The sequence below is a fragment of the Triturus cristatus genome, chromosome 9 (assembly GCF_964204655.1).
Source record: "Triturus cristatus chromosome 9, aTriCri1.1, whole genome shotgun sequence".
NCBI lineage: Eukaryota > Metazoa > Chordata > Amphibia > Caudata > Salamandridae > Triturus > Triturus cristatus.
Genome location: NC_140592.1, coordinates 1,108,592,031 through 1,108,607,433, shown reverse-complemented (window position 1 = coordinate 1,108,607,433; position 15,403 = coordinate 1,108,592,031). Strand labels below are relative to the sequence as shown.

Genomic DNA, 15,403 nt, shown 5'->3' with positions numbered 1-15,403 from the left:
CCTGAACTGGTTAAAACTGGAGTATGCAAGGAGGGCACCAAATGTGCCCTTCAAAGCAGCCTGGTGGCGCTGGCAAGCACCCCACCCATCCCAATACACGAAGTCTTGTCTGGGAGGTGGTCACACCTACCTGTGACAGGAAGCCTATTATTCCACTTTCCCCTGCTCGAACTCAGCAGCAGGAGGGCAGAATCGTGTCTGTGGTCGACAGCAGCACTAGCTTGCTGTTAGACCCTGAAAGGCTGGCACTGGGAATACAAGCCCCCAGTACATGGGATATTACATCCAACACTGGAACCGGTGTTGGGGTAGGGTTCCAACATGTTTGATACCAAACATGACCAGTTTCAGAACATCCAGTATATTAGTTAGACCTCTCGTACTTGACGTCCACTTAATGTATAAAATGACTGACCGCACTTAAAAAGCCCAGAGAATCGACTCCGGGGTTTGTAGGGGGTGTCCTGCTCATGCAGGGCACCCTCACACTTCTAACCAAGCACCCTGCCTTCACGATTGAAACGCCTGCATTAGGGTTGACTTGTAGGTAGGCTTTCCTGTTTTCATTTTCTATTTTTGGTAAATTCTGGTGGGGTTGTCAGTGTTTTCAAGTGATTTCAATACCTTAAAAAAAACAGTCGTTATCAGTGATTACACATTTTCGCGCCACTAAAAACAGAAAAAGTGTTTTTCCGGTGTTTATGGAACGTTTTGCTTTTAATATTGCTTGCTTTCTGCACTGATAGAACATGGTATATAGACAGTGTACGTATAGTGTATGAGGTCCAAATAGATTTTTGCAAATTAAACTTAGTACACCATACAATACTTCTTCAGTGAGTCTTTGGTCATGTGCGCTCGCTCTTTCCTTCCTATGTAAACTTCTGTGAAAAGGCCCTCTCAACATTGGCACTTGAGAAGGGCAATGCCAAAAGAGCCAGCACACAATTTGCTAACTCTGGCAACTGACATAGCTTTCCATGCAAATACTAGTGAACTTGAAGACTTTGATTCTCAGGGCAGGTTCTGCAACATTTGCATTGAGCTGGGCGCTTATGCACTCGGTTATTGAAGCAGTCAAAAATGAAGCAGCCCTTTTGAAACTACGGAGGGAATTCCCCTTTATTGAAGGTATCTAGAACTTGTACAGAGTACCACAGTGAGGTTTCATTGACTATAAATGCCATTGGTGGTGAAGGGACATTTCTATGCATCATTACAAGCCATTTCTCATACATTGTAAAATAAAAGTTCCTGAATTGCTCTTCACCATTGCTTTGCTTACCAAGTGGCAAGCACTCTAACATGGAACATGTTGCAGTGCCAAAGTCACTAAAGGTGTTGCCCCGTCTACTCTCAAGGAGATGTTTTACATCTACACCAATTATGCTGCACACTTGGCAGACAAGGGTTTTTTCAGACTCTAGTTTTTTTATTATGTCCACTACAGCAGTTGTTTTCCTGTAAAAATCTAATAATGCAATAGAGTGTACTTTTTTCACATCCCTATCAATATGCCACCAAAGATCCTCATATTTCTAGCCGTTGGCATCATCACTCACCAAAAATTCAGCAAACGGTTGCCACATGGATATTATAGCATTCCTAACTCCTTGGACTGAGAACCATCAGCTAAAGGACACAGTTGGGGTGACTCTTTCTTTGATGCCACGCAAAGCACGAAATGATCAATATTTGCGTTTTAGTTCCTGCGCATAAGAAAGCAGTGCATCAGAATAGATTAAAAAGTCAATAGCATTCCTCATTAACTCTGAAGATTGTAAAGAGGCTTTCAGCATACCATCTAAGAAGTGGCAAGGATCTCCTACAGGGAATCCCTTCAGCTCGGGTCTCAATTTTGACAGGTCATCACCAACTTTTTCATATACGTAGCTGAATCACTGCAAATACAAACAATATCACTCCAATCTTTGTTGAACTCAGAAAGAACCTTTCACTATCCCAGATGCTTGGAGATAGCGCTCTTTATACTTCTACTTGTCACTATACCTTGCATTGAATGTTTACAGCCTGAAGTGTTGGCCATTCACCTACTATCAATACTGACCCACTAGAAACTGCTGGTTGATGTATTAAGGGTTTTTACCCATTCTCTGCGGGTAAATGTGATGACAAATATTAGGAAAGATTCTTATGAAACCAGCCATTTTATCAGTGAGAATCAAACACAGCCAAAACATCAAATATGATTTTGATATTTCTTGATTTTCTACAGTTTATAAAATAATTAAACGAGGCCTAAACATGCTTCTAAACCCTGCATCTTTAGATCAAGGACCACAAAACTGAAAAAGGCAAAAGGAAGAAGAAACAATATTTTAGTGGCATCCCTAAATTACAAAACTCAAGCAGAATGTTAGCCCAGTCTTATTTACTACTAGCTTGTATAACAAAGTTACATTGCATTGGCCCCTTCTGGAAGAAAAATAAAATTACTCTTTCACTCTATTTTTCCTTTCTTTGAATGGCATTTAGTTTGGGGTTGTGCAGGTGTTTTTTCAGTGTTTATATGTTTTCACTGGTGAGGGCTATTTCTCTTTCAGTGGGGTTTTATCAGTTATTATAGGTTTAAACCTAAAACCCCACAGCCTACTTGTAGGTTTTAAGTGCAGTGACCTCAGATATAAGGAAACTTACCTGTTGTGAGTGGTGCTAGCACCAGCTCACACAGGCTGCAATGGCAGGCCTGTATTCAGTTTGAGTGGTCTCAGGTGACATAATACATGCTGCAGCCCATGGGAGACCCCTGGTGTACCTGTGCCCTGGGTACCTTAATACCATATACTGGGGCTTCAGAAGTGTTAACCAGTGGCCAATTAGGAAGGTACCAAAGTACCTACTGTAGTCCAATTTAGGGAGGAAGCACAGTGGTAGTATCTCAGCCAGACTAGTCAAAAACACACTGACACCAGGCAAAAAGTGTGTGTGGGGGGTGTAACGATGCTAGAAGTATCCTACCCTTCCTACATGTGCTTTATTTAAATGTACAGTACTTGTCAAAGTAGTACGTAATTGAGTGGTAGGGACGATGGGGGTGTGTAGTTGGGGCACAGGCAAATACGGAAGCTCACAATTCTGGCTGCAGTTAATGGCCAGATTGTGAGCCATTGACGGGTAGTTACATGTTGCCAGTAAGTGACCCGTTAGGCATTAAGTATGAGAGCCTATTGGTCTTGGCAGGTTTTCATTGAATGAACTTATCCTTCAGCCATTGTGGTTAGACCTAGCAGGGCTGACGTTCTTTGGCAGTCCTTGTAACTAGTATCCCTGCTGATTTTTTTTTGTTTTTTTTTTATTTTTTTAATTCTTTCAGGCATTGGCTTTTGAGGTGGTATGTGATTTATAAAGCATATGGCTACCTAAGAAAGGTAACCTAGAGCTAAGCTCATCACAAGCTATTTTCCATCAGAAGATTTATACCAGCCACATTTTTAGCAGTTTACAGAAGACTGAGCAAGGAAAAAGCTCTCAAGGTCAGAGGCAGGGAGTTCTAGAGCTTATGATCCAAATAGGTGAAAGCACAACCTCCTTGAAGGGACTTCCTTACTCTGGGAATTATGGCCAACTTGAGATTGTTTGGCAGAGAAAGCTCGGGTGAATATGAAGACACCAAGGATTTCAAGTAAATGGGCCCAGAGTTGGATAGACATTTGTGTATGCAGCATAGAGCTATGAATTGCACACAGTGTTCAATTGGCAGGCAGTGTAGGTCATGTAGCAGTCTAGGCGTGGAAGTAAATTTGGGTGGTATGTAGGAGATGTGTGTAGGTGTTTTGCACTGTTTGGAGCTGCTTTAGCAGTCTTTTGAGATGTCCAGGTAGAGGATATTACCACAATCAAGCCTAAAAATAACCAGGGCCTGGATTACAGTTCTCTAGGCAGAGACGGGAAGACCTACAATAATTTTCCTGAGCCATTTAAAAATATCTAAAGCAGGTGGCAGCAACCTTGGTGATCTGAGAGCTCATGCCATCGACCCAGCCTCCTAAATTCTTGACCACCGGTATTGGAGTAGTGGTGTGACCAAAGCATGTTTCCAAGATTTAGAAACAGTAACTTCTTAAAGAGATGCATTTTAAAAGTTGGGCAAGTTAATCAGATTGAAGGGCACGCTTGCCGAACACAGAAGGTGGACAGGGGTCGAGAGCAAAACCTGATTTGGTGGTAGCACGAAGCAAAGTGAAGGTCAGCAGCTCTATGGGGTTAAATACACCCTACTCCAGCACACATCTATTACTATCTGGCATGCCTTAGTGTATCGGAGAAAGAGGCCTGAATGTCTTTAACTTTTCTTAAAAAGAAACCAGCTAACTCATCATACTGAGGTTGTGAGAGGGAGGTAACTGGAGCAATGTTAACTGGATCTGAGAGTGTTTTTACTACATGACTGAGTTTTAGGGCAGAGTTGAGGTGAATCTATTTTATTGGACTAGGAGGCTGACGATGCAACAATTTGTTTTGATAGTTTTTTCAAGTCTACTTGTACTTCTGTTTTTCCGCTTTACTATAGGATTTGCGCCATTTCTTTCTGCTGTAATCTTTTTGCTAGGATCCTGCCAAAGTTTTCAAGCGCTTCATAAATTTGAGACCTATGCGTAGCTAGTTTTGTGGCTAATTTCATAGCAAAGTGTTGATATATTAATTTTTTGAACTGCAATGGCCTTTAATGTACCGTATTTTGTGGTCTAATTACCTCCACCATAAGTTCTATTTCTAATAACCTTAACTGATTCGTCCTATCCTGAATTTCTCCCCGAATTTTGCACTGCTTAGCTATAGAATAGCATAATGTTTCCCCCCGGCCTTGAATGAGTCCCAGATAATAGAGTCCGAAGAGGTTTCGCGATTGTTTTAAAAAAAAAAAAAAAATCCTTAATCCAATTACGCATATGGTCACAGTATACGGGATCCAATTGGAGTTTGTGCTCAAAGGTCCATGCCTTTGGCGGGGGCCTGGAACTAATATCCAGTTCCAATACAACCGGGTTATGATCTGAGATGATCCTGGGTTGAATCTCAATCTTAGCACTTGCTTCCTTTTCAACTGATATAAAAAAATAATCTAAGCGCACGTGTTTTCTATGGGGAGCCGAATAAAGTTTCACTGGGAACCCCGTTACTATGAGCACACCATACATCCGCCAATCCAAATTCTTTAACTAAACCTCGAGTCACTTTAAAAACTTTAGTTTTTTTCCCCCTCCTATAAACGATTGCTGGTAATATCGAATCCACCATACAAATGAAGATTAAAATCACCACAAGATTAACGGGGATGGCCACACCGCTAATTCAACACTTGCATTATACATCAGCTCCGGATCATCCAGATTAGGGCCATATATAGAACAGTCATTGGGGAGCCATCAACCAATATTTCAACAATAACCCAGTGCCCCCAAACATCCTCCTTTACCTGTTTACAGACACCAGACCGTATCTCCTCAAAATCGCAACTCCTCTGGTGGTTGAACTGTCTAGTACAGGCAAGTATTTCCATACCCAAATCATTCAGCCACTTTAGATTGTTCCACATAATGAGTTTCTTGTACACAAAGCAGATCCACCTGCATTATCTGTAGAATTTGAGCCATCACCCCCCTTTTCCTTTTATCATTTAAACCACAAATAATCCACTAACAAATGGAAAATTTACCTATCACTGTTACACAATTAAATCAGTCACTCCCTGTCTGCTCTGCCCAGACCCTAAGCTACATTTCATAAATAAAGAAAACCTTATCCCTGACATGAAAATAAGTACCATAACCTTGATGCCTAATGAACAACGTATCACAAACATGCCTTCCCTCTACCACCCATGCCCACCCAAGGCTGCCCACCCCCCACCCAAATGAGGCATAAGGACTAAGTTAGTCCTCTTGTGATGGAGAGTGGATTAAGAACACTCCCCCCTGCCCCCCCCCTTAGAAAAACACAAACACAGTAGAACAATACCACCTGGACCATTAGAGTGTGGGCACCCAGACTACTTAAGAGCACACTATTCTCTTATTGCTAAATTTATTTTTATATTGTGCTCAGAAATTCCTTCGCTACTATTTCAGAAACAAAGAATTGTGGTGTTCTTATAAATTTTCAGTTTAGACGGATTAAGCAGAATGGCCTGTGCTCCTTTAGCTTGAAAGAGTGCAATCATTTGGTGCAAATGCCATCTTTTTTAAACCGGGGCGAACAAAAAATTCACAGCCCTTCCCACCTCTCTTCCTGTCTGGCCTTGCCAAATCAAATGTAGATGCCCGAAGCAAAAAATGAAGACAAATCGGTATGGCCCTAGGCCTTTCATTTGACCCCCTGTTCCACCACGCAGATGAAATGCGAACCTATGTGCTCTCAATCTATTTCCCACTTCAAATGCTTACGTTCGGGAAATGCTTCTGAAAACAATTCAATGACAAACTGCCGAGTATCTTTGCCTTCTCTCCCTTCCGGTATCCCCAAAATGCGTAAATTATTCCTTCTGGAATGGTTCTCCAAATCAAATGAGTTTCCAATTGGTATCTTCTTTCAAAGCTTGCAGAGATGCTATCGTCGCTTTCTGCTGTACTATTTTGTCCTCCATCGTTGAGATCCTCGCCTCAGCTTCCCCAATCCTTGTGGAGATCTCTGTGCAAGTCTTAGCAACTCGGCGCACAGTATTTTGCAGTTTGCGGACAGCACCCTGAGTCCGTAGTCCCTCCGCCTTAGTCTCTTCCTGGTGCACCATTATAACTTGGTATATAGTACTGAGGGTAATCTCACTTTCTACCATGGCACCAGCGGTTTCTCCAGTATTGGTACCGGAACCTCCGTCTTCACCAAGCTGTGGGGAAAACGAGTAATCCCAGACTAGTGATCCAGTTTTGTCAGAGGTCTCTTTCGATAGAGGATTGGCAGTGTCCCTTAATTTACGCACTGTCCCCTTATCAATGGATGCGTCCATACTCATTCCCTCGTCATCCTGCTGGTAATTACTAGTGTTGCTCTTATCTGCCCAATCCTCCCCTAAACTCTCATTCTCGGAGTTAGAGGGGTCCGACATTGTATAGAACTTCCCCCTGAATCCCCAGAATCCAGATCTTTAATTAAATCTTTATCAGGATTCTCCGTATTTTCCGTATTTTGTAAGTCCTCTCGACAACTGTTTCCATGATTTTGGTGATCGGTACTATGAATTTTATGCTCCCAAATCCGGGCATCCCCCTGGCAACGATCAGACAACATTACTGCTGGTATAGGATGGGGCTGATTGAGTGTCTCGAAGATCTCTGGTACTTCTCCCACCTCTTTTGTATTATACAAAACATTGTTACCAGCAGAGGGCGCTTGTCTCTGAGAGGGGGTAGTTTGATTAACCGCCCCAACTGCCACAGTGTCATTACACCACAAATCATCCCTTACACCCCCAGCATTGAGCAATATGGCACCCTTTGTTTATTATCGAAATTGCTGACCCAGGCGGCATTGAGGATATTTGTTTCAGTTTCTGACTTGATACTACTGCTGATATTTTGTTGCAAGCAGCTGTCATTCCAGAGGCCCCCGGAGAAACACTAATGTCCGAGTCAGCCGGACTCTTACCTTTACCCAGTGGTTTCTTGAAAATCCCGAGAGCCGTTTGACGTTTTCGAATGGTGCCGCCTCCCCTTCTGTACAGATTTGGGAGAGGAGCCTGCAATCTCACGGCGCGTTCCAACCTCACCGCCTTGCCCGGCAATCTTGTTTCCACTCTCAGCAGGGGGGTAGGCGGGCGTAGTCTGGACCACAGATGTAGCCGCCGCAGCCCCCGCGTCTTGATACCCTTGCTGGTATTCTTCGGAGCCATTGCGATCCGCACTGAGGATTCCGCTAACCGCCGATGCCACAGGTAACGTGCTCCTGGGTTCCACTGATGCCGCACAGTGGAGCTCCGCTGTCCGCTCCGGTCAAACTGCAAAGGTACTTTGGAAAAAAAGATATCGCCACAGCATTACCCGATCAATCCAGCATAGACTATATTCCTCAGGAGGTTAGCCGGGGGGGGGGCTACACGGAAGATGAAACGATAGATTCAGAAGAGGAAATGAAGGAGTTTAGCTCCGACATTGAAATTAAAAAAACTTCCACAAGACCAAAGTGAGGAATTAGCAGCATATATAACCTGGGAGTAGGTGGAGGGAGCAATAATGTCCCTCATAATGGGAAAAGCTGTGGGCCCGGATGGCATCCCCCTTGAATTTTATAGGACATTTTGTCATGTTTTAAGACCGGAACTTATGACGTTTCTTGCTGCCCAAGGTGGAAACGCGCCAGTCATGGCGAAAAATGACTTTTTTTTTGTCTGTTTTTTTTTTTAAAGGACAAGCCTGATTTGCTTCCATCATCATATAGACCAATCTCATTAATTCAGACAGCAAGGTCTTTTCTAAAATTATTGCTCTGCGCTTGGGATTGGTCATTTCTGCTCTAGTCTCTAATTTTCAGCATGGGTTTATCCCAGGAAGGGATACTGCTGATCACGTGAGATGAGTAATATCCCTCCTGGACTGGGCTCAGGCAACGGAATCCGCGTTTGGTGTGATCCTGTTGGATGCCGAGAAGGCGTTCGACAGGGTTTGCTGGCCATATATGTGGGATGGTTTTGCGATTGAAAGGATTCTGCCCTCAGTTCTGTCAAGCAATATATATATGTCCAGTAGCCGCTATACGAATATCCGGACAGGAGTCCGGGTCATTTAATATCAGCAGGGGGCACAAGGCAAGGGTGCCCGTGCGCCCCTCTTTTATTCGCATTATATATTGATTATTTTTTTTAATAAACTAAACCAGCACATAGATATTAAGCCAGTCCACCTTTGACATATTGAGTATAGAGCATTGGCCTATGCCGACGATAGTCGTAGTCACGAGTCAATTAAGTTATTGGCTAAACAGTTCGGGTGTTTTTCCGGTTATATATTAAATATAGAGAACTCAAATTCTCTAAGGGGATGTGTGTGATGAGGGTCAATTACTAGCATTCTCAGACCTACGGGAGAAATATGGATTAGGTAAACATGAATTCTTCAAATATCTCCAAATCCGTAGTTTTCTTGCTCGGTTGGTCAGGAAATGGACAACAGTTTAAGATCCCTTTAATTGAAAATATGAAGAAAAAACACCAATCTGTCAATTCTACCAACAATTAGTGGAAACCTTTCCGGACTACTTAGATTTTTGGGGGGAAAAATGGGAAAATAAATTGGGTGTTGAGGATATTAATATAAAAATCTCTTGAGCTTGCTAACCAAGTCTTAATGACGGGAAGAATCCACAGTCAACATTATAAGGCCCTCTAAGATCTATATTATACACCAAGGTGGATTGCTAAATGGGGGCCAACTGTTTGGAGTCAAATGTAATAGGTGTGGTTTATCAGCAGCGGATTTAATACATGTTTTTTTACATGTCCTAAATTTGGGGAACTTTTCAAGGAAATTGAGACATTCTTGGGTTAAATAATGGGATCCCCGGTGACAATAACGGGTGAATTAGTACTAATTGGGGTAGGGTCGGACAGTGTGGCTAACATGAGATCTAGAGTTATAACTTTGCGCTTGAATCACTAATGATTGGATCAGTCCTGATCCACCCACTTTTATGAACTGGGGCTCAAGATTGCTAGCCATGTACAATCTAGAGCTATCAATTTACAAAACTGAAGGGAGAAGGAAAAGAGTTAAGGGAGAGAAAATTTGGTCTCCAATATCAGAATGGATCTAAAAAAATTATTTGTGTGGTTTTACTAATTGAACCGACTTGTTTTGGGTTGTGAAATGTGAAGCTTGTATAAATACTGATTCATTGTCGGGGAATCTCTGCCCACTTATTAGTTTGACAATTTTTCAGTTTTCTGTCTGTTGTCTATGAAATTTCATTAATTTGTGTCTGAATTGTCATTTTGTGTTGCTATCAGTATATCTGTTGCCTTGTTAAAGGGTTAAAATATTCAATAAATATTTTTTTTCAAAGTATTTGCGCCAAGCTCTTTTCAAGCATTTATATCTTTTTGTTTGAATATACCATGGGGCCGACGAGAGGGATGTGGTGATTCCTACTCGTAAAATGAAGTAAAGGTAGCTCAGTAATATGAATTAAAGGCATCTAACCCAATTCATTCAGGGTATCTAACCCAATTCATTCAGGGTAACTCTTATAAGATGGTACAGGGTAGATCATAGATTACAAGTAGCATACACGCCATGCACACTACAATAAATGCTCCAGCAGGTAATTTTTAGGTTTTATCTGCACAGCGCTTGCGAAATCTATTCAATATAAATCTCAAAATTGGTTTAGATCCTAGTCTTACTTTTCATTTGTCCATTTGCTTGCCACTTTTCCTCCGTTTCTATTGGTTTTAGTATACTATTTCCTGTTTGTCTTTTTCTTTTCAATGTTCCATGGTCCAAGTACTAAAATTCATCCATTTTTGTGTGGAACTTTCTTTGGGTTTCCCCTGAAAAGCATGTTTTTTCTGTTTTTTTTTTTTCTTTAAGAGTGCATGCCCTTGAAGCCCCTGCCTTCATTCCTGCTGCTCCTCCCACTTTCTGTTGCGTCAAACTCCCCCAACAACCTGACCTTCTCCCAATGTCCGATCTCTATTTAACCTGCCAACTGTCCATTATTTAACACTCCTCCCACACATTCTTTGTTTTTCCACTCTTCTCCCTCTTGTTGCAAAGAACGCACCTCCAATGGCGGTAGCAATATGTTGCTTCGCAACCTTAAATAATTTTGCGCAGGGGCCTATTGAGTTTTATTCGTGCTGGTTGCAAAGGAAGAGGTGAGTCCCATCCTTTACATATTTCCAGGTCGATTTGAAAAGACTAGCTCACAATCGATGCATCTTGGTTTCGGCAATAGACAGGAACATGTACCGATACACGCGTACATTTTGGACAGACAAGAGGGAAATTTAGAAAGTAATGCATGAAGGTGCAAATTCTTACACTGGAAAACCAGTGGCTTTACAGCTGCCCAACGCGGCTGACCGGAAGGACTGTTCAGAGAGCTCGGATGCTGGTGCCTATCAGGCCCTTTTCCTGATGACCAAGCAAATCAATGATTGGAAGCCTGACAACAGCTGGAGTTCATGGGACTGACATCTTCTCAAAATAGTTTCTCGCGTTGAAACCATCAATACGTTGAAGCATGCATGTGTCCTTTTTAGGTCTTGGCTGGCGAAAGCAGCGCGCATGCACTACTCAGCATTCGAGAGCTTCTTGGAATCAATACAGATTCCAAAGCTCTCAGGCGGAGTTGGAGCCCCGCTCATCTTTTTGATTGGCTCATGTCATCTTGAATGCAAAACGCTGGCTTCTCGTTGTAAAGGCTTGTTAGTCCCTCCTTGTTGACGCCATGTCTCCTTTTGGCCACGCCCACCAGGATTTGATCTTTTACCGGCGGCATGACACTCCTTCATTAGGCCCTAAGCACTTTTTTTTTTTTTCTCCCTCAGCTTTGGCAAAGTCAGCCGCATGTTTGCTTTCGCATCGCGCTTTCACTTAGAGTGAAAGCGCGATGTGAAAGTAAACACGCGGCTGCCTTTGCGGTACTGCGCTTTTACATGCAGATTTCTATAGCGCGAACTCTACCTTGGAAACCCTTGGGTGGAGAGGGAGGGGGGGCTGGGATACCTAAAGCATTTATCGTCTGCGCTTGTGTCCTGGAATATTCACACTTCCAGCACCTTGAAGCCACGCACCCCCCTAGTTGTCAAATGCTATCGAAGACTGGTTTCCGTTAAAAAATAATAATAATAATCGGACGGCTATTTTGTTTAAAAGGGGTCGCATACAAATTAAACGGGAAACACCGCCTCCCTCCTTGTGAAAAAAGCAGCAGTAACTAAAACAAACACTAATTCCTATTTCGAAGTTGTCGACACTACTGCAAAAGCATCCTTTTAGAGATGATGGAAGTCGCAGGAGTGTGGGAGACCAGGCCATGTATGGAAGAAACTCTGCGGCCTCGGACAGCACGGCGAGCACTCACAGAAACGGAGGAATGTGGCCTCCTGAAACCGCTTCTCGAAGCCACACACAGCGAGGAGCAGGAGCTTTGAGCACATGCACAGAGGACACCGTCCTGCAGAGCACACTGTCACCGTCCCCCGAAAACCGGGGCCTGTCTCTGATCTGCGGGTGCAGCGCTGCCAGCTTTACATCACTTCCGCCCTAAACACTGCATGGTATGGAGGGCTGTAGACAAAAGCTACGAAGACAATCTGGATATGCAAACTAGTCACCTGTTGATTAGAGTGGCATGAAGCGCTTCATAACCTCTTTATTATGAGAGGACTAGGGTCACAGAGGATGCAGATATTATTCGCAGAGGAGGGTTCCACAAGCTGTCCTGGACCTATTCGAAGTCTAGAGTGATTTTAAACCGATTGTTCTGTTAATCTGCTGTCTCACAGCGCTTGCCGAGCGTTCGATCAACGAGGCGCTCTTTGCACAAACAGAACTCTCCAGAGTCCTTCTCACTGGCATCAGCAGCACCAAGAGATGGTTAAACACACTCAGACCACGAACCCCGGGGCAATAAGTAACTAAGGGCTGCAGTGGAAATGGGAACTTATTTCATGTATCGGTGCTTAGTGTTGCTTCTAGTATCTTTACAGTGCATTATGGTAGTTGCAGTCACCGTTATTTTTCCACGGTGGAAATGCCAGTTTTTTTTTTTTCTCTCAACATTTTACATTCAAAGTCATGCTACCTCAGCACTCCAGCATTAAAAGGTACCTACTTTGACCGCGCACCGCTGATGTATGCAGGATCCAATTTTTTTAAATAATTTTTTACATTTCATGATTTGGGGCCCCGGAGACCCCCCTTCAGTTATTCTGGGTGATCTGCAGCATCTAAAGAGGGTCCAGAATCCACAAATATGCAAAGAATCCATGAACCCAGAGACTAAATCAACCAACTCTGCTAGCTTCTGTCATTTGATCAGAGCTGAACCAGCTCGCCCACTTTACCCACTCTGCACTCTTGCATGCGCATTAACCCACTAGCCTCTTGCCCCGGTTTATTACCTCTGCTTAGTAACCGTGCCAGTGGATTCATTAGCTAGCTCCTTATTGATGCGTTACCCACGGAGCTGTCTAACCGGATTTCTGTCTAAGATACAGGGCCAGCTGCTCAAACACCCCCCCACCCTGAGACGAAGAAGTGGTGTTTGAGGTGGGTGACTGCTCCATGTTTAATGCACTGGCACGCTGCAGTGAAAACGGACAGCAGAGCAGACGTCGGATTGGGGCAAATCTGACCATCGGGAATGATCCAGGTGTTGTAGGGCTGGCGTGCTTGTGAAGGATGGTGTAGCCTGTAAACTTAAGGCGTTTGGATAGCAGAGAAAATGGTCATCGGTTTGCAGACAGGATGAGGCGTGAAGCTCTCCAAAGGGGCTGAGGCATGAGTGTTAATCTGTAAAATTGGGTCTGCACCGAGGGCATTGGTATAGGTGCGAGGGGCAGCACCTCGTACATAGGCAGCAGCACTGGAGGTAATTTATACGGCTAGAGCTGAGGGTTCATTCCGGGATAGCAGAGTCTGGGATCCCTGGGGGCGGTGGAACTGAGAGGTGCAGACAGGGGTACCAAAGCTGAGGGATGCATAACTGTGCTTTTAGTAAAGAGTAACAAAGCATGCATATGCGCTGGGATAGAGGTGAAGGTGCTGCTGGAGTTCCTAAAGTGAATGAGCATTATAGATGACAGGGAAGTTTTTGTTGTATCTTGTCATTCAGTCTAGTATTCTGACACATGACTGCTTATTCTCTTAACTGGTGTGTATTTTCCTTTATCTTACTGTAAAATGTGAGTGAACTATATGACCATGTTGCCGGGGTAACAAGCGCTACATAAATGCAAACCTTTTTTCCCCCTCTTCTACCCCTCCGCTATCCTTCTCACCAAAAAGTGCTTCAACCCCCCATTAGGGGTAACAAGCGCTATATAAATGCTAGCCTTTTTTCCCGCTTTTATCCCTCTGCTATCCTTCTGAATCCAAATAACTGACTAACCTATCCACCACTCAAATTACTTTCACTATACTAACTCAAAACTAATCCTTTATGAGTTCCGGAGTAGTGTGCTATTCGCTGAAAGAGCTTTGACGCCTCGTCAGGGGTAGTAAGTGCTATATAAATGCAATTACAATACCTGAAGGTATTGGAGCGCTTTACATGAGCTCCTTTTACGTTACACAAAAGCACATTCAGGCACTGGGAGATTATGTGAACAGCAGGCAGGGCAGCTCGGGAGGAGCGCTTGAGGCAGACTGGCAATGTTTTTTTTTTTTTGTTTGTTTGTTTTTTATGTATGGTGCCGCCCCTAACTCCTTTGGAGACCTAATCTCCAGACCTTTTTCGTGACCGTGGAATCCCCTCTAATTCAGACGTGAACAGCATGGGACTTGCCTCAATTTGGGACATTCATGCCACAGCTTTAGATCATCAGCGCGCAACTTAGCCTCCCCAAGTTGATGCGCTTAAACTTTTTTTTATTCATTGCTTTTCGACCTCGTTCGCGTCTCACGTTCCTGACTTGTATTTGAAAACTAAATTCTGTGTCCCGTATATCATGTAGAATCTGCGTTCAGGACCTGGACACTAACTGTGACCAATAGGAACAAGCATTAAATATGCAATACGTCTCGCCTTTCATTAAGTTAAAGCAATTTGCTTTGCTATACAATACCATTAGTAAAGCAAATGGCTTTAACTCAATCCAAGGCGAGACCGATTTTCAATGCTTGTTATACTTTTTATTGCAATCGGAAGCCTAAATTACTGTCACTAAGTTATGACAAAGCTTTCAACATCCCGTTATTTTCAGTGAGGTGCGAGGGCGCTTTAATTCCCAGCACAAACTCCCTGGGAATATCACCTTTTAGGTTTTGTTGCAAATCAGGTGGTTATTTTACTCTTCTAGGACAAAGCACTCTCACCTGGATACAATATGAGATGTATTGAAGAGGTTTTCTGTTGACCTCATGACTCTGATTCTGTAGGGGCTGGGCATAATTTATTAGCAGTACTTGGTCATTGTGCAAAGTGAAGGTAGATCGATACAGTGCATTGTTTGTGCCTTTTTCTGGTAAGTGCAAACGTGCATGCACAAGTTTGTTGGTAAGTGATCTACCCCTCCCTTGGCTAGTAGATGGCCTCAGTGCATGGTTTCACAGTGCTGCATTGGAAAACATACTGAACAGGAGTTATGCTTTAACTGTATTAAATTACATACATTGTACACAGTAGCTTAATAAGGATGCCAAGGGCCTTGGTGCAGGCAGGGATGATTGCCCCTTTGACTGCTGTTGGGGTAATAAATTGAAGCATTGTCGGTGGTCAAGGTGCG

At 43.3% G+C, this 15,403-nt stretch overlaps 1 protein-coding gene and 1 long non-coding RNA gene across 2 annotated transcripts in view; one reads left to right on the top strand and one right to left on the bottom strand.

The window, feature by feature from the left end:
- Positions 1-15,403, bottom strand: part of LOC146799456 (uncharacterized) — a 325,292-nt gene that overhangs the window by 6,249 nt on the left and 303,640 nt on the right. The gene's annotated exons all lie outside the window — the stretch shown is intronic.
- The window catches only part of LOC146799459 (small ribosomal subunit protein uS14-like), a 38,425-nt gene that overhangs the window by 19,408 nt on the left and 3,614 nt on the right, over positions 1-15,403 (top strand). The window lies entirely within an intron of this gene.